Source organism: Anomalospiza imberbis, chromosome 2 (genome assembly GCF_031753505.1).
Source record: "Anomalospiza imberbis isolate Cuckoo-Finch-1a 21T00152 chromosome 2, ASM3175350v1, whole genome shotgun sequence".
NCBI lineage: Eukaryota > Metazoa > Chordata > Aves > Passeriformes > Viduidae > Anomalospiza > Anomalospiza imberbis.
This window is the reverse complement of record NC_089682.1, coordinates 91,638,300-91,665,966: the sequence shown is the minus strand read 5'-3', so window position 1 is coordinate 91,665,966 and position 27,667 is coordinate 91,638,300.

The window sequence follows — 27,667 nt, the reverse complement described above, 5'->3', positions numbered from 1 at the left end:
CCATGGAGGAGGAGAACAAAGCAGATATCCTACAGCTTATGGAGAGCCCCAGAGCCCCACAGTGGAGCAAGAGGATATGCCCTGAAAGAAGCTGCATGCCATGGAGATCACTGAAGGAGGATCCTGACAGTACCTGTGGACCTGTGGGAAGCAGATTCCATGCTGCAATAGGTTTTCTGGTAGAGCCTGTGATCCTGTGGGGGACCCATACCAGAGCAATCTGTTCCTCAAGGATTGCAACCCATGGAAGGAAAGCATGCTGGAGCAGTCCATGAAAAAATGTAGCCTGTGGGAAGGGGAGCAGAGGAAGAGTGTAAGTAGAAACGAGATATAGAGAGGAAGTATTATGAACTGACTGCAACTCCTATTCCCCACCTGCATTTCCTGGACAAGGGAGAAAGCAGAGGAGTCATGAATGGCAAATTAAAGCTATGCTTGGGAATAAACAGGGCAGATTTAGTTTTAGTTCTTTGTTTCTATCCTATTCTATTTTTTTTTCTTTGGTTGGCAATAAATTAATCTTCCAAAGACAAGGTTGCTTTGCCTCTGAACGGAACTGGTGAGTGGTCTCCCTGTCCTCAACTTGATAAATCAATTTTTTCATCTTATATTTTCCGCCATCATACTGAAGAGGTGGAATGAGAGTGGCATATGGCTGTTTGGAAGCCGGACAGTCAGTCTACCACAGGATAACATTAGTGTGCCTCACAAAATAGCTAATTTAAAATTAAATACCCATAAAACCAAAAGATCACTAATTAAGCTAAAGTTCTCAACATCATTATTAGAGAACTCTGCATAGTGGAGGAATTTGTTGTGAAAATTAACATAATTTATTTATTTTATTTAACATAACTTTAATTAACATAAGTAAATCTATAAATCTTCGGGAAAAAATAAATTGTGGGTAGCAAGTTGCCATGTCTGTAACATTACTTAAACTTTTTGCTAATTCTTAAGAAATCAAGGTAGGAAGAAAAATACCATGAGCAATTTATGTGGTTCTCAGTTCACAGTACTATTAACATGTTTACAAATTTTTGTACTGCTGAGTAATTAAAGTTCCCATTGCATGGATTTGTTTAAACGTACTACTTTTATTTATATTAATACCATTAGGCCTTAGTACATATAGTTGCACTCATAAACCAGAATTGTCAGAGATGATACAAGATTTGTTGTTTCTGCTGTGGAACAAACAGGCTCAGGCTGACGTAAGCAGTCACCACAGACTGATTAGTGTGTGGTGTTCCAGCCCCGCTATGGTTTGCTGTGAGATAATACTTTATTATAAGGATGAATTATATTCACAAAGTACAGGGATAATATGCTGAGGACCATGTTTACTGATACTCATTTAGCAACATGCCTTTGCTGATGCTTATGTCCTTGCTAGTTTATCCATTACAGGGAGGAATATAAAAGCAAGTCATAGTTTGTAAAGGCAGCTGAGTGAAATTTCTGCACATATTTTTTAGTTTTAAATACCATTGGAAAGACAATTTGATGTATTTGATGGCACCTCTAATTCATTGAATTGATAACATTTTTATAAGCATTTGCTTCTGTTTGGATAATGTTACACAGTTATTCAACTTTTTAACAGAGCCACTGGATTTTGGTGAGATGACTCAATGACTCCTGATTTTTTTGACAGAACTCCCATTTTAACTTGCCAAGATTTACTTTCCCACTAAGCCAATAGACAATATGCAGTGATAACCTAACTGGTATTGGCAAACTAGAAGGAAACACATTTCAACAGAGATAGAAAGGAGATGAAAAACACTCAAAGAGAACAGAAAAAAATCACAAAAACAGACTGAGAGTTCAACAGACTTATTGTTGACTTTATTTGTTCTGGATCAATGCCAAAAAGAAATTCAGACTCACAGAAACAAAAACAAGAAGTGGCTTCAGCCAGGGATATCAGCAATTGATTGTGTCAGGCTGCTTTCTGCAGTAAAATTCTGAACATTTTTTCTCCTTCTTTGTCACTGACCTTCAGCTCTCTCACATGGTCCTTTTTGTAATTTTCACTTGAGCCACTTTACAGATGTAATCATGCTTATCTCCTTGCTTATCCTTAATTCCTTTATCAAAAGCACTACTATCACTCAATACTTCCCCATCCAGAAGAATTTATGTTGGCTTTTTGATTTTCTTATAGGCAATAGAAACTAAGAAACCACATCCACACCCATTCAGTGGGGATCAAGAAGGAAAATAAGGGTGCTAAAGGGTGCTACCATAGTGTTAACAAACAACCAATATACTTGCTCTGTTGTATAATATAATCTCCTTCTCTAATACACTGTTTATTTTGTCTATTTAATTTGGCTTTAGAGTATCATCTTTATTTCTACATACCTTACATCCAAAAAGGGAAGCAGGAGGTAAAGAATAATAGTAATAATTCATTACTGTAGGTTGAATTGAAATGTAAAGATGATGATGATGATGAAAAAGACAGACCGAATATTCTAAAATGACTAAAGATAAGTGTAAATATACGTGACAAAAGTCGTAGTCTTGCGTAATGCAAAGACTCCAAAAGGATTGATTTCAGGCAGAAAAGCAATATTGGGTATTTGTGTCTGGCTCGCAGCAGCCACAGGATGGAGGTTTGCCGGCTCACTGTCCCGCTTGTGGCCAGAGGGTAGACACGAGCGTGGCCGCCCCCGAGTCTCTGCTGAGACTGGTACGGATAGCGGTGATTGCTAAGGCGTGGGTAGCACAGCAGAGGCACAGAGCACGAGGAAACTGAGGCACAGGAATAAGGGAAGGACAGTTGCCTGAGTCTCCAAAGATTTAACCTCGAAGTGGGGCAGAGCAAGTGACAAATCTGAACCTGAAGGGGCTACTTTTAAAGGGTAGGGGGAACACGGGGAGGACACAACCTTTGACCAATAGGAGGGCATTAGGGGAGGGGTGCAGGGTAAGGGCTCCCCAGTAGAAGCCAACACGGGGAGGGACCAAACTCTACAACCCAATTCTGCTTTGAGGAAGGGATGAAAGACAGGGAACACGCCAGAACCAAAGGAATGTGCTATGTTTGAAAGACAGGGGTAAGACAAGGTAACAAGGGAGGTATACAAGTGGATTGACATGTGGATTGACATTCATTTTAGTGGGGAAAACTGTGGTAAACAACTCAGGACTGAACCATTAGGGAAGCCAAATGGGGTACATAGAATGAACCACTACAAACTTATAAGAAAGAATATCAAAATATACTACAGAAGAACAAACTGTAAAATAACAGACTACCACAGCTATTGTACTCCATATTAAAAAAAAATAAAAGGCAAGAATTAAAATAATAGAATCAATTTGTTCAGTTACTACCTTCCATGAAATGTGTGTTTAACATGTAAGCATGGTTGATGAAAAAAAGGAAGTGGAAGAATACTCCAAAGTAAGAGAATTCTTTCCTCTTACATGAGAATGCTGTACTCAGAAATGGTGGAAAAGAGTAGCAAAAGTCATTAAATAAAGCAGGGCTTTAAGATAATATGGGTCAAGAAAACTGTGTGCTAATGATGTTGATTTTTTAAATAGTCCATAGGATTTTCATGACAGAAATATCCTAAAAGAAATGCTTACCTCAAAAACTGACTCTGTTTTAACAAGTGAAGTAATTTTGAACATTGACATTGATGTTTATGTCTAAAATACTAAGAATGGCATCAACATCATAAAATCACTGATGACTCAATCTAGTGTGATTCTGCCTCGTAACCATTTCTTCTTTTGACCTTAATCCAGACCTCAGATAAAGGAAATAAATAAATAAATACAAACTCAACTGCAACCAACAAATAAGAATATTTAAATTCTGATTGGTGGTTTCTTTGATGGATTTATGGAAAGACAGGACAGATCTTCTTAACAGTCATTACTCTAAGTGGAGTAGGATGTGTCACTACATTTCACCAATCTATGCTTTCAAAATTATCATAACAAAACTTATTAAGTCAAAAGGCTGGAATACTTGCAAGAATTCAGAAAGGTTTAGCATCTTGAACAAATACAATCTTTTAGCTGATAGTAATGGCTATGACAGAGTCTTTGAAACTGGGAGAGACCTCTGGGCATTTTTATTCCAAGCCACCTGCACAAAGCAAAGTTGGATACAACAGGCTGATCAAGGCCATGTACAGTTGGACTTTGAACGGCACCAAGGACAGGAACTTTGCAACATCTCTGCATAAGCTGTTCCACTATCTGACCACGCTCACAGTAAAAACATTTTCCAGTGTTCAAGTAGAACTTCCTGTGTTTCCACTTGCACCTATTGCTTCTTGATAGCGGCGTCTCTCTGTGTTTTCCCGGTCTCCAGGCAGCTCCAGCACCTAGAGCAGGCACCTCCTCCCTCCGGGACCCGGGACCGCCGCGTGTTTCCAGGCTTGGCTCCGTGCTGCAGTCCAGGCGGGGGTGCCAGCGGATTCTCGCCACTGCGAGCGAGAGACACCGGTAAAGAGTGAAGGAACGTCCGCCTTTCCCCACGCGTGGAAGGCTGAAAGTCCATTATTGCCACGGGGAGCTGTGCCGAGGCGCCGCGACCCGCTCCCAGATTGCGCGTGAGGAAACACGGCCTCGGGCATTCCGAGGCACGGGATTATATCGGGGATGGGGCGAGGAGAGCAGGGACCCTCCTGCCCAATGGGGGCAGACACCGTGGCGATGATGTGGACCACGGCACCCAACGGGGACACAGCCGGGGCGGACCCTGGGCTCTGGGGCGGATGGGGGATGGGAATTAGGAATGAGGGGCACCGAACCCTCCGGGCAGGATAGGGAGTGGTCACAGGAGTGGCTCTAACAGCCAGGGACCCGGAGTGAACAGCTGCGGGGAGGGGGGAAAGGGGAACAAACACAGGGGCTGCGTGGGGGTACACAGAACACGGCTAGCTAACAGATTAGAACCTCTAACCTAAAGCCCAAACCGCGATGCAACACTTGATCTGTCACTGAACACTACAAAGCCACGAGGTAGCAGCATGGTTTATGAGCTGCTGACTTTTAAAGAACTGCAAAGGTGTTCTATGCCATTTACTGAATTCTAAACTCCTTAGGAAACAACAGTACGTGGTACTCAGTTTCCCTAGCAAGGAATGGTGTTTTCTGGCTCACAGTTGCTTCTGAGTTTTCTTACACAGAGAAACTCCTAAGCTGGCATTTTGCTTCTGCAAGACAGAAACCATCAGCCTATGCAGAGTCCAGAACTCCAACCTCCAATTTCATAAATGCACAAAATCTTTCTTTCTCTTCTTGTAGCATCAAAATAAGGCTACCCTGAGTATCCATTTTGCAAAAACAAAGTTAATTCATTTGTCAGCTTGAATTCGCTTGACTAGAGCAAGTTTAGAAACCAGTGCAGACAAATGAAGATACAGTGGAATGCATGTTAGCATAGTTTTCACAGCTAAAGAGAACCTACAATCCAAGGCACAGCTTTACCACCTGCTCAGAGGCTGGTGTTGCGCCTTCACACTAGCGCTACCATAAACTGCCTGAGGAGTGACACAAGCCATTTGACAAAGCTAGGGAAGCACCTCTTTGCAAAGTGGTTTGCTGCTTCACTGTGGTGGGCTTTAAGCAAGGCAGTTGGGAAAACTGAAATTACCTGAAGAGGACTGAAGGGGAAATATACCTGAGGGGTATGAAGCGGTGCACAGAGAAATCCATATAGGTGGAGGCCCTCTCATTACTGCTATGGGACTTGCGACTCATTGCAAGTGTCTGCACGCTGCATGGGAAACAAGCTGGAGAAATTAGAGAATGCCTATCAACCATTCCAGAGCTGTGGTCTCGTTAGAATCACAGACATATAATGAGGTATGACTCAAAAATTGAGTGTTACAACAGATGGATACAGGCCCTTTAGCACGGATGGGACAGGAACACAAGCAGGATGGGCTGAATTTAGTGCAATGGAGCAGTAAACATGCATAGAACTTTACCTTGGAGCAAAGAGCAAGCTAGTCAAGGACAGAACAACATGGGTGATGTCAAAGTGAACATCTGCTAGACCACCTGATGCACAAACCTGCTAAAGCCTTACAAAGCCTTCTTCTAAAATCTAAAAATCAGTTGAATAGCAGAGCTACAGATCTGGACTTCAAACACCAGGTTTTAGCTTCTTCTGGAATCTGATTGGTGGGGACACATGAAAAAAACAGCCTTATAGCCTAGGAAAGCTAGGTCATCTTCAAGGACAACAGTCCTTTCCAATGTGCAGACAGTCTAGTAGTAATCATGGGAGATGGCCAGCACAGACAAACAGAGAACATATGACTGAGCTTAAATGCAAAAATGAAATAAACAGAAGGTAGAAGTGGGAAGCAGTGACCTGAGAGAACTAAAGAGAATATTGCTCAAGCATACAAGTTTGAAATGAAAGACAGAAGTTAAAACTGGAGTTGGAAATAGAAAAGAATGCAAAAGGCAACAAGTGAGATTTCTGTAGGTACACATGCAGCAAAAGGAAGACAGACAAAAATGTAATCTCACTTTTCAATAGACAAGGGATCTAGTGATAAACGATGCAGAAAAAACTTAAAGCCACTGCTGTCTCAGTTTTACTGACAAGGTCTACTCTGAGGCTCACCAGGTCCCTAAACCTGGCAGCAGTCTGTAGGAATTAAGCCCAGCAGAGAGAAACTGACTTAGAATTCACAATCACACATACCAAATTTTGACACACCAGAGTCAGTATGAAGACATCAAAGCCTCTGAATACAGTGAGAGAGGTAAATAGAATCATGACAGGACTATTCTTTATATTCAAAGGCCCATGATTACTAAGAAATGTTCCTGATGATTAAAAAAGAGCAAACTAAATGTTTCTAACAAAAAAGGGTGAATTTGTGGTGTTATATTTTAGTTAAATGGTATGCTCTGTCTCACCACTAGAAAATGTATGGTTTATTCCAAGCCTGTGATCCTCCCCTACAGTATCCTGTGTCTGTAATCCCATTGGCCCGATCTGTTCCGTGCCCACTTTGAATCTCCCTGTTCAGTGTGCCGGGGGGACGTTTCACTCTCTCTCTCTTTTCGCCGGCTCTCCTAGCCAGTGCTAATCTCTCCCCCTCCCCTTTCCCCCCTCACTCCCCTTTTCCCCCCTCTCCCTCAGAAACCATGCTGCCTCTCGGGGGTAGGACCCCCAATAAACCCTTATCTAATTAGCACCCTCAGAAGCTGTGTGGAGTCTCCTTGCCTGCCTGCTGCCACCAGTAAACTCACAGCCTAGGGGGGCCCCCTCGGGGACACCCCTGGGGGCCCCCCCCAAAACACACCATGACAACTAAAAAGCAATATACATCCTATAAAAAACAAGGCAAGAAAGCATAGACAAAATTAACTCAACTACAGAGGGATCACAGTATCATGTATCACATGAAAGGAGCTTGAGGACAGTATTCAGGATCTTATCTAAATTAATTATTAATCTCAGTAAATCTAAGAGTCTGGAAAACTAATGCCAAAATCTGAATATAAGACATGGAGTCACATCCATTCTGTCACACAAAACCCAGCTCCTCCCCTTGCCTCAGAACTGAGTTTCTCCAACTGGAAACCAGATGCTTTGTTCAGCATCAGACCACAGAAAAAAATCAGCACTTGAACAACAAAGAAGTTTGAACTCAAGTTTGGATTGAGTTCAAATCCAAGCTGACATCACATACAGAGATAATCATAGCTTTAGACATTTTCTTGCTCTTCACTGAAAGAGTCGCCATCTCTTCTGATATATGCCATTACTGAGATGTGTGCCACAGATATGCTTAACCTTCATTGGTTGAATCCCTCAGAGACAGAGATAATGCTTGCCTAGATAAATTCCACATCAAATTTCCTTCCTCTGACAGTTCTCCATTGAAGAGTCATAATGAAATGTTAATCCTCTGCATATTCTCAGTGCTGACAGATTTTGAACCATAGCATGAAAATCATATCACAGACATGGATTTTACCACGTACAAGACATTCCTCCTTTACATAGCTTTCGGTCTACTTGGCAGCTTATTCCCTTCATGCCTAGAATGTTTTGCATTGCTCCTTGGCTGCCTGAATTCATGAGCTGATTTTAGCCCAGTAGGTTGGCTTACCTATATGAGTTAATAAAATTTTCTTGAAAGACTAGGTAAAATGCAAATCCCAATGGTTTTCTTCTACCAGTAACACAAAAAGAAAAGTTACACACAGTAACTAAGTCTGTTGTTTTTTTTATTTCCTAAAAACTACAAAAACTACAAAAGTATTACTTATGCATGTAAGTAAAATTTCAAATATTTGCTAACACTTCATTAAGAAATACCAGATTGATTTAGTCCTCCAAATCTTATTTTACAATTATTTTTTGAATTTGTTTTTGTATTTATGTTTCTTAACTTAAAGTTACTATCTGCTCTGCTTCCTTGACTTGAAATGAGGTTTATCTTGCCTTCCTAGGGAGAAAAATTATTTGCTGCATTCTATGCAGTTTCCTTAAGTATCAGGATAATTTGATTCCTTGTGTTCACATGTAAAGGTTTCCTGAGAAAATGTTTAGACTTTTCTTCAGTTCTGAGCACAGTACTACAGATCCCTCAGATTCCTTTTGAGACCTAAACATGTTTATACAGTTTGTTCAAGTTTGCTCATACTTAATTTCTGAAATACAATGGGAACAGTTCTTTTAAAAGTCATGAATCATCTGTCAAAATCCTTAGAAGTTCACGTCTGTATCCTGAAGGGAGTAATAGTATACCTTGTCTAAACTTCAGAACAAATAATAGCACCATTGCAACGACTCTCTTTCTTTTTTTCATCTATTATGTTAGAAGTTATGAAAATGAGGGCATGCAAGTAACTTGGTTGCTTAATACACAAAACAGGAGAATGAAATTTCAATGACTTCTGAGTGCAGTGATGACTTTGTCAAGAAATAATGAATCCAGGAACCTATTTTAGTTAGATAATTCCCTATGCCAGTCTACCACAGAAATATTAAACTAGCTTTCTTGCATTATTTGTGGTATAAAGGGCTGTATTTTTCTTCAGCAGTTCAATCAGACTTCAGGCCTGCCAACTCAAAGCTGCATTTCATAGTAAAGCTCAGATTAGCTTGTATGAGGAGAAAACATTTAAAAAAAAGACAAATAAATTAGTGTGACAGCTTTAAAATATTGCTCTCTTTCCCTTTCTTCCCTCAAGAAAGAGAAAACTATTGCCTCCAAGACTTAGGAAACAAAAATATATTGTCAAAACAATCATAGCTAATTAGAGTTTTTCAATTAAGGAATAATGCTTTAAAATATGGATTACCAAAAACTTAGTCCATGATATTGGTTTTGCACAGAAAACTTCTATATGCTTTGGTCAGAAGAGAATTGCTTTCCTCCAAGAGTGAGAGCCTGACCCCAGGAGCACTGTATGTGACCACTACTGCTGCTTAGTCCCCCTATCTCCATCATCACTTGTAGGCTATCTAGCCTTTATGTAAAGGTACAAGGATTAACTTTATTTTCTCATGTCCCATATTAAGCATTTAAAGAAAAATTAAAAAAAACCCTATCATATATTGAAATGTACTGTTTATTCAACGTGTAATCCTTGCCTATCCTCTAGCAGACATCCTGTGGACACAGAGCAGCACAGCACAAAAATCATTGCAAGTACAGTGAGTTGAAGCAACTTTTTCTTTTTCCTCTCCTGTCATATTTTGGGTAGAGGGGACAAAGGATTTCTGTTAAACATAGCTGTTTCTTTGAGATGCCATGTGGTCTATCATGGTAATCAGTTTCTGTGTCAAACTACATGCTGCATCTTCACATCTGTGTCAAGGTTTGAATACAGGAGATCCAGCAAGTCCTAGCTCTCTGGCTGTTTTCTGGAAGACATGCTGCCCGCAGGGAAGTTTTATTTAACCTATTGCAAGGCTTCCCTTCAGGCCCTTCTAAGGAGCATGGTGTGGAGCATAAGCGTATGGAAATTAAAATTTAACCCTTAACATATAATCACAATTTTAATAGATTGTTTCACCTCAGACATATAATGACAAGCAATTTGATTATAACAAACTTGCTTGTTGTCAATTCAGAAACCTTGAACTGTTTTCCTTAATCATGAGGGGGATGGGTTGTTTGTTTGTTTATTTGTTGTTTTGTTTTGGTTTGTTTGGGGTTTTTTTACATTTTATTCTAGTTGCCTAGCAGAAACACAGTTTTTTATCTAGACCTGAAATCTATTCAGATGGGAAACATTATGCATTCTGACAGGAAGTTCTGCAATTAGCCTTACTTTGCACTTGCAATTTAGCACTGAAAATAAATTAGAGCTTCTGCCTCTCAGTTATCTTTTTATGGTAAAGAACTGGAATGTGAATAAGGAGAAAATATACATTTTTTAAAATTAATTCATATGTTTTGTCACCTGAAATTGTCATATATTATTTTGCATTTATCAGCTAAAGAAATTTGTACACTGCTATCATCATTCAGGCTCATATGACTCTCAACTCTTCACTTTTTACAGAGACTCTTGTTGAGATTTGTTTGTGGTCAGTTTTGGTAACTACACAATCTATGGCAATGACACATGTGAAGTAATAAAATAAACCTGCATAGTAAAAAGCCAAAACTTCAAACTTCACTTCTGCAGTATTGTATTTCTGGACGAAAAAAAAGCTATATTTTTAGCAGTTGATTTTTTAAAAACAAAAACAATTTTAAAAATATTTGTTCTAATTATAGAATATATGGATAGAAGAATCAGAAAAGATTTCCTATTAAATCATATTGAACAGAAGATATGAAAATTCCATAAACTGTTATTTGAACTGTAACAAAAACCCTACTTAAAAAAATGTAAAATATCAGTGTAGCATGTGAGTAGCAGAATCTTATTATTTCAGCGTGAGAGTTTACAAGATACACATAGATCTTCTATGCATGCCAAAGCCAGTCTAACCAAAAGAACTCAGCATCTATTTCCAGAAACTAAAAGAGTATTACCTAGCTTTTCCAATGGACCTGATGCAAGGGATCTAGCCACACACACCCTTTGTAAACACTGGAGACAATGACATTTGAATGAACTACATGAAAATGAAGTGTTCATTCATGAAGAAAGAAACCAGCTCCAGATCCAACATTTCAACATTATCTCACCAGGTGCATTTACTGTAGGACTACCAGCTAATTTAACTATGGAGCATTTCTACTTCTTCCACTAAGTTGGTCCTATGAACAGAAGGGAATACAACGATCAAGGGTTCTGGAGAAAATCATAAATGTATCTGAATCACACGGTCAAGTTTGTGCTGTTTTTTTTTTTGTAGAAGTGGATTGAAAGTGCATTTTAAAGAAAACAGGATTTAATACAACTTTCCAAAAGTAGAAATTAAATTAACAAATATTAGATAACTTGTCTTGAATAGAAATTATAGCTATATGGTATGCTGTTTGGTACATAACAATACAGTGAAATGCAGGGATGTAGTTTATACCAACTACTGCAAAAATTATTGTTTAAATTCTTATTACAACAGTGTACAAAGCAAAATAATATGTTTACTGTCTTTGAGGAACATCTGAAGCACAGTTATTGAATTTCTTAAATTAAAATACCTGGCAACATATAAAACTTAGTCTTGATGTCTTGAATGAGAAAACATCTTCAAATAAAATCTATTGGATTATAAACAGATATGTTAAATATTATTGCCATAAATTAATATAATCTAAGAAAAGACCACAATTCATATATATGTATGAGGCTTAGAAACTGGAATATACTGAATAGATTATATGAAGTTTTTTGTAATGTTTCACTGCATTTACCTCACACAACTGGCTTGACCTAATTTCTGACAAACTTGTATTTGAAATGTAATTGCTCTACATGGCAAATCATCAGGCAATTACCTTTGAATCATGATTCAGGTACCAAGAGAAAGTGTACAGAGTTTCAAACAGTCAGAAAAGTACCTTAAATATCTGTACACTTGAGCAAATCTCTTTGCTCAAGAGAAAGTGTACGGAGTTTCAAACAGTCAGAAAAGTACCTTAAATATAGTGAAAAAGTAAAAATAAATCAATAAATAGTAAAAAAGTAAAAGCAATGATAGGATAATAAGAAAAAAAAAAAGGCCTGATTGAAAAATGCATTTAATATTGCTTACCTTTAAACCATATATTTCTTGCACACTAACTCTCTGAAATTTTTATCACCAGCTAATTTGATCTTGTTTGAGTGATTTTCAATAAAGAAATGTTTTAACAGCAGCAAAAGCTGTACAGGTGATAGACATTTCCCCTTCTTTGTGAAGAGAATTAACATCAATAAAAATGTGACTCTTAAAATTGTGCTCCACCTCATGTTAATCACCAAATTTTCAATAGCTTTATACTTTTTACAAGTAGCCTGTATCCTGAAAACTGAAATATTTTGTAAGAATTCATCTGCTTTCAGGAAGAAATCATAAATGTACCTGAGACAGATACTGTGCTTTTCATTCACCCTTCCTAGAGATACTGCCTTCTAGATCAGCCTGTTTTGCCATTCAATGTACCTTTCCCTGATCTCCTCTGACATCATGCCTTGATGCCCTTGAGGATCTAAAACATCGTAATTGTTTGAAGAGATGCTATTTTCCTCTTTCCTTCTCCAGTCAGAATGTCTGGAGTAATGTCAAAACTGTAAAGAAGTCCAGAATGATAGGGGTATAATAGCATAAAACTTATGGCACTTATTTTACAGTCTAGGATTTGGTATCAGGGAGTGTGCAGATGCTCTTTTCTACTGGGTGCTGACCTCTCACAGCAGGGATAGAGGTTAAAGAGTGCCAGAGCAGGGCAGTTTGGCCTTTCTGTCTACTAAGAAACACAGGATTATTTAAAGACCTTGTCATGGTTTGATGCTGGCGCAATGCCAGTGCCCCCCATGAAAATACACCTTCCCAAAATAAATGGTGTGAGATGCAATCAGGAACAGAGTAGAGCAGGCCCAAGCTTAGAAATAAAGAAAAAAGCTTTATTAAGCTACTACTACTATAAAAGACACACACACTAAATCTAGGATGAAGACCCTTCAAAACACTCCTCCTCCCCCCACCCAATTTCTAAAAAACTACAGTGAGACACTACCTGGGATTCCTGATTAAGTTGCAACCTTTCAGATAATCAATACTCAGTTTATTAAGGGAGAGAGGAGTCTCTCTTGCACCATAGACCACCCCCACCCAGGAAACACAATTGCTACTCTTCTGTGTTTCCAGGTCACACACGGCAACTGCCCAGGGAAAATCTGCCAGTGTGACACTCTTCTTTCTATGACGCAGTGCTCTTACTACTGTGCATGGACAGACTATAGGGCTCTTTCAAGGATGCTTTGCTAAGGGCTAAAAGAAACAACAGTTCAGCTTCTCGTTTTGGGACCACAGTCCCCCCTGTTTTCTTCCTTCCCCGGGGCCAAGGGTCTCAAGAACAGAGATCTCCTTCTTCTTGAGTGTAGAGTGCATCACTACACCCTCTTCTTCTTGAAAACAGAGGGCACCATTGCACTCTCTTTAGCTTCTCTGTTCACTCTACTCTTGTGTTGGTAGTTGCTGAAGCAGGTTTCTTGGCTCACCATTGCATCCCCTTAAAATGCAGTTTCTGTTGCAGGAGAATTTGGTTTAGTCTATGGCTAACAAGAAAAGTCTAGCCACAAGCCACTCTATCATCTTCTCACTAAAAAAATTCATTCTTCTAACATCTCATATCCCAGACTGTCTCTCTTCTACTTCAAATTAAGGAGGAGTAATATTTTACAAAGCCTTTATTTCCTAGGAAAGGGTTAAAAGTCTTGTACTCCCCGGAGGCTGAAATCTCTGCCCAGAACTCCAATTCCCACGGCTGGGCACCTTCCCCCCCGCTTCTCCTTCTCCACTGAAGGCAAATTCCAGGTGCTGTCAGGCTCTCTGTCTCTTTCCCTCTGGGGGGGGGTGGTGAGAACAAAGGTATCTTTGTTTCTTTCCACCCTTCCGACCGAAGGGGGCCTGCCCGGTTCCAGTTCTTCAGCCCCTGGCCTACCTCTCCCAGGCCACATGGCTTCCCCTCCCCCAACAAGCCTGTGGTGGGCCGGGGAGAGTCTGCACTCTCTGATGACTGGAACTAAAAAGAGAGTTCCCCTGGGCGTTCTTGCTTTTAACTCCCTGCATTCTCAGAGGTGTGTCCATGCCCTCAGTGGTCAGTCTAAATGGTAATATCCAACCCCGACTACTGATTGGTTTGACTACTAACTTCCTGAGAAAATTTACTTCCATGTCAAACCATGACAGACCTGCAGAAGACAATTAGCCTTTCTTTGTGATCTCTTTCTGTTTTAAAAGGCATCTACTCACTTTATGCAGTCTTTTACTTATGACATGACACAGACATATGTAGACATATGTATTTTTCAGGTGGATACATATACATACATAGGAACACAGTACACTATTTAAATATTTATCTTTTGTCACAAATACTGTTAGGATTTTTCTATGTTTAAGCCATTGCTCCTACTATATCCTTTAGGAAAAGCTGTAATTGTCAAATGTACCAGCTTGTAAAAAATAATTGAGCCTTTAAAATATTTACAGTACAGAATAAATATGTTGCCATGGACTAATACTCCATTCCTTTTACCAGAAATTCTCACTGTGATTCTATTATATTACCCAGACACAAAACTGGTGGAAAAGAATCAAGCTATATATCTGTGAGCTAGAAACATATGTTGCAAAACACTTTCAATTAAAAGCACTCTCCACTTTTACATCCACTGAAATACAACAAAGTGAAGAGGTATTTAGTCAAGCTGACCTTTTTTCTTCTATGAAACATTTGTTGTTTCATTCTACTTGTAGAATATGAATATACTGAGTTATTCTTTGTACATACCAGCCCCTGGAAGAAAAAGAATGATTTCTGCCTGTTTAGAAAACAAATTTATATTGAACCAAAATATTCCAAATCTTCAGCATAATATCAAAAAATGATTAAAGAAATTTTACAGCTATAACACCAACTTTTATTAGTCAGAATTACAACATGAAACACATTGAATCCAATTCAGAAAAAATATACCTAATTAGTTTACATAATTACACTATCCTCTTGATTTGGATAGAGTTATGATCAAAATGTCATATTTTTTCTCCATCATCACTTTCTTTCATGGCATATTATTGTAAAATGCAGGTGAACCCAATGGGAAGAAATGATGTTGTCCAACATCAATTCACAAGGCTGAATGATTTCTTTATTATAACTATGCTATAATACAATAATATACTATATAAAGGAAGGTACTAAAACTACATACCCACTTTCTCTATCATATCTAACTACTAACAACTTGTGACCCTGTTCTCAGAGTCCAGACACAGGTGGATCTGATTTGCCATCAGGCTCAAACAATCCTCACCAGAATCCAAACAAGCAATCACCCCAGGTAAACAATTCTCCAAACACATTCCACATAGGAAAAACAAGGAGCAGAAATAGAAATTGTTTTCTCTTTCTTTCTCTCTGTACACCTCTATAAAAAATCCTGAAAAAGAGAAATGTGCTACTACAGTATATCATAAGTTTATTGAATTCATTAGCTAAATCAGAATCTAAAATTTAAGCAGTGAGATCAATATACCTTGTGGCTGGTGAGTTCCATTCCCAGTGCCCAACTACACATTCTTCTTAATGGAACTGGTTACCTTGACTTTACCATTCTATTCTATTTTCAAGTTTAACATTTCTCTTCTGTCTTGTGTTTTATATATAATTTTTTTCTATTCTTTAGTCTGCCTTTACATAATTCATTGCCTTACCTTTACTTCTTCAACTAGAGCAGATTAATTTTTTTCTGGCACCTAAGGAAAGAAGATGAACCACTGCTATTTTCATTTTACAGATGGAAAAATAAAAGAACCTGCCTGAAACCACAAAGTAAGATGGTAGCACTGTATGGATTGCCTCCTTGCTGTGTGATATAGCCTCCAGTCTCTCAGTGATACTAATTTTATTTGAATGGTCACTGCCAAGCAACACTCTTGAGAGCAGGAAATTATGACCTGTTAGCTGTGACTATCAGACAAACCCAAAAGGTATCTGAGCACAAGTAAAAGACTATGGAGACCACCATAAAAGGAATGCTTGTTGTGCATTGTAAATCACACAGCCATACAGGATGCAAAACATGCAAATTTTGAAATATATGTGGACTTGGTAATTTCCGGATAGCTTTAATTAAACTCATGAGTACAGCTGAACCAGATTTTTGCAGTTGCACTCAATGATTTGTCACAGATTTATAATTTTGGTTTTACAGTTTTCAAGGGTTGCAATGAAAAGATCCCAGTCAGGAACTTGTAAGGCAGCCAGTTCTAAAGATATTTTATAATACTCATATATTAAATGGTCTAAAAGACTGAAGGTTTGATTGATACCTTAGAGTTTGAATTGCAAAGTATCTTAATTTTCTAAGGTGGAGATGTCTTACATAGTTATGATAGCACTGAAAAAAAAAAAAAAAAAAAGAAAGTGCAGGAAAAAAGAAAGATTTAAAAGAAAGAAAAAAGAAAATGCAGGAAAAAAAAAGAAAGTGCAGGAACTTGAAAAATAACAGTTTTAAGATCTTTTGCACATTTTTTTATTTTCATGCTTTATTTCAAAGCCTGCAGATGTTGAGATGGAGTCAAAGTGTAGATTTTCTTGTTTGTATTTTTAATGTAAACTGTAATAGTTCAACAGTTTTGATTTAAAAGTAGTATAAAAAGTGTGCTCAAGCAACAGAATATTCGCAGTCAGGAAGAATTACAATATTGGGCTTTTGGAGCTATTTTTTTATTTTCGTTCTATTTGGTTGGTTGTAGATTTTTCTGAGAGGAGCTGGACAAGTAATATTGTTAAATCACAGGTAAATATGGTTCTTAGCAAATATTTTTTTTTGTAAGTAACTCAAGGACTGAAAATTATGCTACTGTGGAATTAGTGGATATTTTCAATTGGTTTCAAATGTGCCTTGATTTTATCCCAGAATATTTAAATCTGTTTAAAACACTTTGAGATTAAATCTATTTAACTATATCAAACACTCATACAGCTTCCTGTATAGTTGATGGAAGCATAGGGATTACTGAATTTTCTTTTTTCCTGATTCATTTTTAGAATGACCTTAGGCTGATTAGATTCTTAGATATTTCAGCTAAGGGCCTGAAAACACGTTTTCCATGAAAGTGACTCAATTTACCCTTAGGAACAGAAAATATAAAGGAGACTTGTGGATTGTCAAAGGGAGGAAAGCATTTCAGTTGCTTGTTTGAAGCTTGTCTTAGAATCCTTGGAGTATTTTTGTTCCTTCAAAAACCATCAACTTTAAAAATAAAACTTTAAGAAGTCTATATTTTGTAGGTAATATTTTGTTCACATGCCAGCTGATGGCTGGACATGTGAATATGGAACTGTAAAGGACTGTTGGAATGCCAGCTGACAAAAGTGTGCTTTAGAGAAGAGAGACCATGTTAACTGTGATATGATACTTGTGTAAACAGACTGAATGGCCACTTGGAGAGGCATTTTGGAAACATGAAAACTTGTTTTTTGGGATATGTTTGGAAGAATATGCAACATTTGCTTCTTTGGGTAACAATAGGCATTTAATTTCACTTCACATAAGTCTCAAATAGGCTATGGATCAAAGTGTGTGACTGTTTATGTAATCTTGCTTTGCAGGAAAAAAAAATCTTATTTTCAGTCTTTTGTCCAAGTCTGTGTTTATGTGTGAGCAAGGGTATTTTTTTTTTTTTTTACATAAGTAAACTTCTGAAATTTCAGTTCAGTAGAAAAGACTGTCTCTGGTAACCTGTATACCACAAGCTATGATGGTATGCCACAGGTTGTGTCTAGAAATAAATTAAAATGATCTTGAAATACTTTATATTTTCTTGCAGTGGTATAGGAAGGTCTTAAACTCCAAAGGAAAATAGTGCCATACAATTTTCTTTAAATTGTGCTGATTTCACTAGGAAACTTCCACTGATGCCACAGTTATAATCTTGCAGTGATTTGAATCCTGCAGCATCTGTAGTTCCTTATATGTGGGGGAAGAATGGAATAGGAAGAATGAGCTACTCCAAGAGATTATTTTTCCCCATCCTTCTCTGATAAGACTTTATCCACTTACAGACTTATTGATTTATTTCTGTCTTATTTTTTTACTTTTTATGACAGAAAGAAAGCATAGACTTGCACGGGTAAGTGGGAATCATTTATAAATAGATACATAATTTTTATTATTTGAAAAAGAAATAAGTGTATCAAAATAGAAATTCATATGTCCTTGGGCACATATTTTATGATAAAATGCATTGTCCTTTAAAAATTCAGTTTTCATTGAGTAAAGATGAACCAAGACCCAAGTTCTTAAATATTAAAGACAAATTTCAAATTATTATGGTAGGAAAAATTACTCTTCCCCAATAACTTCTCTACTGACTGGCACTGATTTTCTGCTCCCTAACAAATAGCTGATAGAGCCTTCAGCTCTCTACTTGTACCATTTCCTATGGACCTATTATCTTTAAAGTTATCATTTGACTAGAATTGAAGAGGATGTGAGAATCAGAGGAATCTGCAAGCTGCATGCAGAATGAATTGCCAAGCCAATTATGAGCAGTGGCCGCAGGATAACTGAATAATCACTCCAGAAAAAAATCTGCTCATGTGTGTTATTAATAGACTACGTATATGGAATTGCACCATAGTAATTCAGCTTTGAAAATAAAAAGTTAGATAAATTATACTTCCTTATTAAAATGAACAAATAGTACCCCCAAACAAACAAGGAAAAAAAAAAAACAAACCAATCCCCAAACAGGTTATGAACTTATTTGAAGAACAGAAAAAATCCTATGAAAAATCTTGCTTTCTGTAGTAGACCTGAGAGTTCACAATACATACAATACAACCCATTCCATATTCAGGAAGGTGAACCTAGAAATAAAAATTATTATAATAATATATTGCAATGTATGCTTTTCAGCTCCAGACAAGTTTCATCATTCTTTTATTTGTATTTTCAGAAAAGACCATAAATAATCAAAAATACAAGCACATGGCAAGGAGAAACAAAAACTGGATGTCCTAGGACATGTGCTTCAAATTATAGTTTTCTGAAAATACAACTCAGATTTCAGTATAACGAGAATAGGAGTGAGAGGTGTTCTCACTGGATAACAGTACAGTCAAGACAAGATGCAGCTGAGTAACTTTTTAAGATGGGCTACCTCAGGGCATTATTTATGAGCAGTAAAGTGATTAGTATCAAGTCTCAGTGCTATTTTCTGATTTTACTGGGTTAAGACTGTATTTTCTGATTTCTTTTTGACTTTATTTTAAAGGTTACAATCAGAAAGTGATCTCTGTATTCTATTGTACAGTTGAATGTTTTTGGTTTTTTTCTTTTAAAAGCCATCTGTATTTTAAAGTGAACTCATGGGTAACTGATAACCCAGGTGTCTTTTTTGCAACCATTGAGGCTCTTCCAGTCAGGGATAGCACAGCAGCAGTTTGCATATTGCAGGTTCCCTCAGGGAGAGCTTTTCTATGCAGATAGAAACTAGCTAAGCTGTGTTTCTTCCAAAACCTTTTTTTGTTTCAGTCTGTTGATAATATTTATTTTAGAATAAAAGAGAAGTTCCTCCCAGTGAAATTGTTCTAACAAACATTTGGTAGTTGAGAGACAGACTGATATCTAGAAATAGCAGTAGTTTTGCAGGATCATCAGATATACAAGGAACATTAAAAAAAAAAAAAAGTTAAATTTAAAGCTATCTGAAAGATCAGAGGGTTGACAAAGATAGAATTCCAGATTTTGTATTAAAAAAGGACAAAGAGTATTAGAAAAAGAGGGTTGAAGCAAAGATAAAATATAATCCTTAAATAAAGAACAAACAAATTTAATGAAGTTAAAACATATAAAACAAACCCTAGGGCAATAAATGTAAGCCTACCAGGTAAAAAGGGGGAGAAACTGAATATGATTGTTTAAAAATACTATATGGAACAGATTTATTACAACTAGATTTACAAAAATAGCTTCCTATTTCCTTAGACCTTGAGAATACATTAGTCCCTGGGGATGTTTTGGTTTTCATGTTTGCCAACAATTCCTAAAGAAAAATGGAAGCAAGAAATGGTGGTTTCATCACACCATTGGGATGTTTCTGAACCTAAATATCTCATGTTTAGGCTTAGAAAAAGGCTTCCATCCTTCATGAAAGAAAATGGTATCAGACAAAAAATCTATATTCTGATACTAGACAGCATTAAGATGTAAAATATCGTCGATCAAGTTTTCCAAAAAAAACCCCAAACTTCAGTAGTCAGAGAAGAGACTTTGGTATTGAAGTTCCAGGCAGTAGTCCTAAATACAGAGCTGATGGTTCTACTGAAATTGATAAGAAACACTGGTTTTGGCCAAAAATTGCATCACTCTTGGAACTGAATCATCATAGAATAATTTAGGTTAGAAAAAAATTTGGAGGTACTCAGCCCTCTCTCTGCTCAAAATATACCTAATTAAATAAAGATATTCTGGTCTGTGGTAGTTGAATCTTGAATACCTTTAAGAATAGACATCCTACAATTTCTCCAAGTAACCTGTTCCAATATTTGAAGACCTCCTTGTGGTGGTTTTTTTTTTTTTTTTTTAATGTCTAATCAGTATTTCCCATATTCCAGCTACTACTGCAGTATTATACAATGAGTCCCAGAAGTTAGCTTCATCCCAGACTATGTTTAATCATTGTAAAATTGCATCATATAAGTGTGAAGAATCTATTTTGTTGCCTTCTCATCTTATTTTATTTGTTTTTTTAAAGCATAAGAATTTAACATTACTGATATAGTGTTTAATTTTGACAAATTGCTACTTCCTAGGAGAAAAATATTTGATTCAAAAGATTATGACCAAACGTAATAGCATTCACTGTATCCTGTTTTGATTAGCACTGGAATAAGAAATTATCTGAACGGCCATCAAACAGATGATTTGATGTTCTAAGAACTTCTAAAGTCTTTATACAGATGATTTCTTTCTTATCAAATTTTAAAATCCAAATAGCTCTACAGGAATAATAGAAGAGCGTAGATTTCAAATGAAAAACTACTGTTCTTTGGATTTTTTTTCCCTAAGAAATGGGCAGAATTTCCTGTATATTGATATTGCTCAAGAATAGAAAGAAATATAAATTCTAGTGTATCAATTTCTAATGCAAGTTTATGATGTTCTCTGTACTGGTTGTGACAAAAATTTATTTAGATTCTCTAAAATACAGGCTACTTCAGGATCATATTTATTAGAAGTTAAAATACAATAAGGTGAAAAAAAAGAAAAGGAAAAAATATTTTAAATATTTTAAAAATATTTACCAATATAAACAAGATGCAGTTACTTCCAAATCTGAGTACTTCAGGATGGAAGTAGACAGTTAATTTATTATTTTTTATTTAAAAAGATAACAACATGCCTAAAATGCTTTATAATATTTTCCTGAGTCTTGCATTCAGATATGTTTAGGCTAAGAAAGAAGTGGTATTACACAGAAATTAGAAGGAACTTTTAATTCAGACATGCTACTTCTAAAAAAACAATTTGCTTTATTGTTTGAAGATATAGCTCCATCCTTGTTTCAGTATTTCAGTATAAATTCTGAGCACTTCAGTATTAATTCTGAACATATACCTACATGTTAGTTCAAATGTAATGCATATTTCATCTAAAATTAATTGTTAGGAAGTAGAAATGTCTTGCTGCTCCTTAAGAACACCAGGAGCTGAGGGTGCCCAAGAGAATTGGCAGAACAGGTCCTCGTGTCATGAATGGAGCGATGCACGTCAATCCTAATAGGAAAACAACAGTATACTTTATTGATATAAAACAGTGAGCTATCAAAATTCAATGGTAAATGTGACAGTGTTTTAACAGGATTCCATGACAAGATAGACTGGATTGATATCTGCATAGAGGACAGGGTTGGGTAAAGCAGGAAGAGCCTCCTGTTGAGTTGCAATGTCCAATAGGGACTTCCTTGTGTTCTTAACTCCATCTCAGAGAGAAGTTTAGGTTAACTGGATCCAGTCCTAGTCCTACATTTGGTCAACGGTTTACTTCTAAATGACTATATGCACAATCAATCCTTGTATCACTCATCTAATATTTCAAAGTTTAGCACACTATTAATCATTACCAAAGATCTGTTACAGCAAGGAACATCTCAGCCTCGAGGAATAACTTTCAAAGATGCCCTTACTCGAGGGGAGATCCTGGCATGCAGCCCACTGCTGTGCCAGAGAGCTCAAAGGCTATGGGCTGTCTGCTATTTATGGAGTAGGATGATTGATTTATAGTTGTATTAGCATACTAGCAAGACAACTGGGTCATCATTCCTGACAGCCCGTGGCTATCCTTTTGCCATCTGTTCCCCAAAATCCAGAGCGTACTGGATGGAGCCATCATAACCCCTACTGTTGGTTCTGGTTTAAGCAGATAGGGCGATGTGGGGGCATGAGTACAGTGTCAGCCAGCACCTACCCAGCAGTGCATAGTGAGGCTTCAGCTCAGCACAAGTCCCTCATGGTGGCAACAGAGTTCTGATTATGGGACTCCATGGACAAGCAAGGGAATGCCTCTGTCTGAGCAGAGGTTCAGTGCTCTTCCAGCATAGCACTGGAGGGACCTGATGAGCTCATTGAGGACCTGAACTGGAGCCTTTGGAAACATAGGTGTGGCTGGAAGCCTCAGGTAAGGCTGATCAGGCCTGTTAAATCTTATTAATGCCCTAACATCAGCCTTAAAATTCTAATGCATGATGAAAAGTCTAATATTTGTTAGAAACTACTTCAACTAAGATAGACTTTGAAGGCAGAAAACCCTGAACTAGCTGAGAAAGTCAAAAGAATCATTACTCTTCATCAGCCAAGCATAAAGCTGATATGAATCCCTTTATTGCACAGCAAAAAAAAAAAAAAAAATTAAAATACATATGATCATTTCCATGCTTAAATTTGGCAAAACCTATAGAAAGTGATTTTAGGTTGATAAACAATTGCAATTGTACTCTATGATCTCCATAGAATAAAATATGCAAGAAATTCTAAATAAAACATAAGGTATATGTATAATTTAATCTTTCTTCTCTATCCCTGGTTGTAAGACTAATCTCCAAGACCCTAGATAAGCACAATTTGTTTTTTATGAAAAACAGATAATGTGCTCTTAAAATATTTGTTAAAATTCAGAGGATTATGATCAGAGGTCTATGATCAGTTTTAACTGAGCAAGGGAGTCTTAGAAATCATTAACTGGGAGTTAAAAGTGTAGGTATTTTTTACTTATAATTTTCATAATTGTGACCATAATCTCAACTTCTTGTCTTTAAGCCTTCAGAAGTTTTTGAATAAAATAAGTCAGGGGACTCCTTGGCGGGAAACATATGTCTACAGACTTGTACTGTGAACTTCTTCAACAAGAATTCGTTTTGCATTGTCTACAAAGAATGCCTAACAAAATGTCTTTTGACCTATTGTTTTTGGGGGAATGTTAGTTAGACTGGGGAGATTATGAGGGAGCGAAGCTTTTCCAGAGAAAGGTTATCTTTGTGGTCTGGGCTACATTTACTGGCAGTATCACTTGTAAGACAGAGATGAGGAACTGACTGACTTTAGAAAAAGTTAATTTACTGATACTGACATGGACTGTTAAAGCTGTTTAAAGCAGTTGAGCATGAAGTCAAAATAGGAACATGGTCAAAAGAAGAAAGAGAAAGGAAAGAATGGGAAGAAATCTGAAGTATTTCCATTTGGGAAAATAGAGTGAAATCTGACAGGGCGTAAGTTAATAGTGGCATCTTGTCAAACTGACCAAAAAGGATGTGGATGCTGTTTGATTCCAAAATAGATGGCATTAATAGGATACATAATCTTGCTGAGTCGAGCACACAAAGGAACACAGCAGTAGATCTCAGCTGTTGTCGTCTAACTTTCTCTCTTTCCTGGTACTATTATATGCAACAGCTTCTTCAACTTTTCAGTGTTAATGTATAAAATATTTATATTTTTAAAAATATTTAGGAAAGGTGTATAATTCAAAAGCTAGAATTAATCATCGGTAATAATTGGAACTAGTAGACGACAACTGTCATGGTAAAACTAGAATTCTAAAGAGCTTTAAAATTTACAGTAGGAACTTCTGAGGAAAAGAGCACAATCTGGACCTAAAGAAAGGGCACTGAGACATGGAGAAATTAAAATCAGGATTTGTTTCAACCGAAGCCTAACTTTGCAAATTATCATCATCCAAATGGTGATTTTTGTCCTCAGGCTTTAGTTATTTGAAGAAGAGGATTAGTTTTGGAGACACATGTACCTTATCATTGACTAAGCACATACCAAGGATAAGGTACATAACCTTAAATGAAATAAATCTGATACTCAGGGTTTTTCCCTATTCACACAGGAAATCATTGGAGTGACTGAAAAGGGGCAGTTACCTTTCTTATGTGTTTTGGCACAGAATACATCATGGATTATGCTTTTTAATTGCAATAATACATGTGCATTGAAATCTTGACTGTTTCGTAGAATGAGATCATTCTTGAACTGTCACAAACATGAAATTATGTAAATGAAATTACATTACTTTCTGACAATTCAGTCTGTCTGCCTGTCAGTCAATGAAAAAGTCTTCACAGACATCAGATTAAAAAATTACTGGAAAATCCCATATTTTTTAAATAACTATAGATAAACCTAGAAGGGATGTACACAGTTGTAGCTGGATATATCAAGCATTTAAAGATAACAAGTTTTAGACACAAACTAAATCTTTTTACAAGCTCCATCAATTGTGTTTTGTTGTTGCTATTATTATTCATTTGGCTTTCCTCTACACTTTCTAATCTCTCCAAGAGAACTAGTGCTAAAAAAAGATTAAAAAACCTATTTTCATTGATTCTTAAACCAGCTGGCACCAGAAGAAGAGTCTGGCCTCTCAAGTTTTCAAGATTCAAATTTTGTGGACTTCAGAGATTTAGACAGCTCAGATCGCTCAGCTTAGTCACAGAAGCACAGAATATTGTGAATTGGAAGGGACCCACCCACAAGGATCATCGAGTCCAGCTCTTAAGTGGACAGCCTATGCAGGGATCAAAACCACAACCTTGGAGTTAAAAACACTATGTATTTATGTGAATTTAAATCAAAGCCTTTAACCTTTTAAAATTTTGCCTATTACAAACTCCTATTTATATTTGTAAATCCATTTTCTATGTACAAACTAGCAACTGTTGCTTTTCTTTTGTTTTAAAGTTTTGTTAAAAAGTTAAAAATACTACAAGTTTTCCTAAAAAAAAAATCAATATATATACCAGCTAGAAGCTAAGATAACTTTATTAATAAAGAGGAAACTTTTAATAAAGAGCTTTTCCTTTCCAGCTTGTAGACGGAGAAAAAAAATTGCTTGTATAAAAAAGTAAGCAAAAACTAAGTAATGTAGTATGATAAAAGAGCACAGAGTGACCTTTCTCAAAACAAATGTAGTTTGCAAAGAAAACCTCAACACAGCTGTTATCATTTTGTATTTTTATTAGAATACAAAGAAAACACAGTTCATAGACCTTGGGTTGATTTTTAAAAAGTAGTATAGAAATTGGTTGAAAGTGTGTACAAGTTAATGTCAGGAAATTCATTATCATACCATTCTCTAAAACTTGAACATTAATAAAAAATGGGTCATTCCAGCAGATCTTTTTAAAGGTAGTTATACAATGATTAAACTTGTAAAAAGACAGTCAGAAAGCCAGCAATTACACTCTGACTAAATTCTCAATCCAATATTTTCTTGTAGATAATGAGACATAATGGTCTGCAATGCCAAGGTTAAACTTTCTGGTCATATCTGACAGCTACCTGTAGAAAGAAAGCAATTAAAGACACTAGCACTACAGTAGATTAAGCTAGATCTTAAAAGAAAATACAGATTATTCTTAAAAATGAAAATAGATGTAGGCTTCCTTTTTTTAAGACTCTGTTTCAACATCAGGAAATCCTGAGAGCCAAAGCTGATCATCTTTTACCCTGGAATACAAACATAAACTCATGGCATAAGAGTGGTTCAGAAGGTGAGTGATATATAAAAAATGTTGGGTTTTTTTTGTTGTTGTTGTTTTTGGTTTTTTTTTGTTTTCTAAATCCTAGAGACTTATATTTTGATAAACAAGTGCTATTACATAAAAGTTGTAATTTTAGTAACTCACAATTTCATTCTCATTTCTATTCCTCTTTGAAATATTAAGTGATAAACATGCATTCAAAAAATACTTAAACTGATAATTGAGTGAAGTTGTATTGGGTTGCTTTTTTTTATAAGTCCATGTTAATTAAAGAAATGCTGAAGAAACCCTTGGTTTCTCATAATAACTGACAAGCCTGAAATTCTTCAGAGGTAATGTCTCTTATCCGTAAATCTGCAATAAACTCAACCACCTCTTAGTCCACAGATATGATCACAGTTCTTGAGAGCTGCTTCTGTTCAACAATTTTATTTTAGGCTCAGTTTAAAAACTATGACAGAGCGTTAGTTCTTCTAATATTTGCAGTGCTTATAGTATTTCAATTGCTGTTAAGGTTTCTGAAAGTGTATGAAACTTCTGTAGTTTTTTTCATAGCAGTTTTCATCGTGAGTTGTATGTAGGTACCATAAACTTCAAATCAGCTTGTTAGGAAAGCATTCAGCCTTTAAGAATATATTCATGACACTGTGCATAAATCATTATTCTTGAGTCTTATAGAGAAATAATGTGTAGGCTTAGTGATCCTAAAATACTTATGGATTGATTCACATCATTAATTTTAAATGTCTTATTGAGATACTTAGATTGCTCTTGGCTTCTTAGTAAAAATGGATGGGTACTCTGGGAGATGATGAAGCACAGATAAAATCTAAACCTCTTTCTGAATGAATTTATCTATCTCCATGTTATCTTGTAGCTGGATACTTTTCTTTCTAATGGCACAGGTATTTGTGGGGTGCTCTTATAAACTGGATGGTTTTAGGTACCAAAATGGAATACAAAAAATAATTATTGGTTAGCAAAATAAACAGCTTTTTGGATGTTTTTTGGATGACTGAGAAATTAATTATCAGAACACTAGATAAAGCCAGAAGATAAAGGACATTTTCCAAGGCAAATTGTAAAGAAAGAAAAAGACTATTCAATGACCAATAAAACTAACACTAAATTTAACACTAATTTTCATTTTAAAAGAAAACGATTAATTATCTGAAATGGCAAAGTTTTCTAGATTTACGTGATAAAATATGTCATCTTTACAAAGATTTCTTAAAGCAAAAAATTTACCTAGCAAATGCACTAAGGCATAACACAGTGTGATTATTCAGACTAAAAGTCAAAGTCTGGATGTCTGAGATCTCATTTATGGTTTTTCTTTACTCTGTTTTTTTCATTCCTTTGTAAGAATCTGGATGTCCCCCTGACACAAAACACATCAAACTTACTGGGTGGCTATACCCAGGGGTCTGGACACAGAAACCCAGCCTGGTATCTCTCACATATACAGTCACAACAATCTATGCCTTT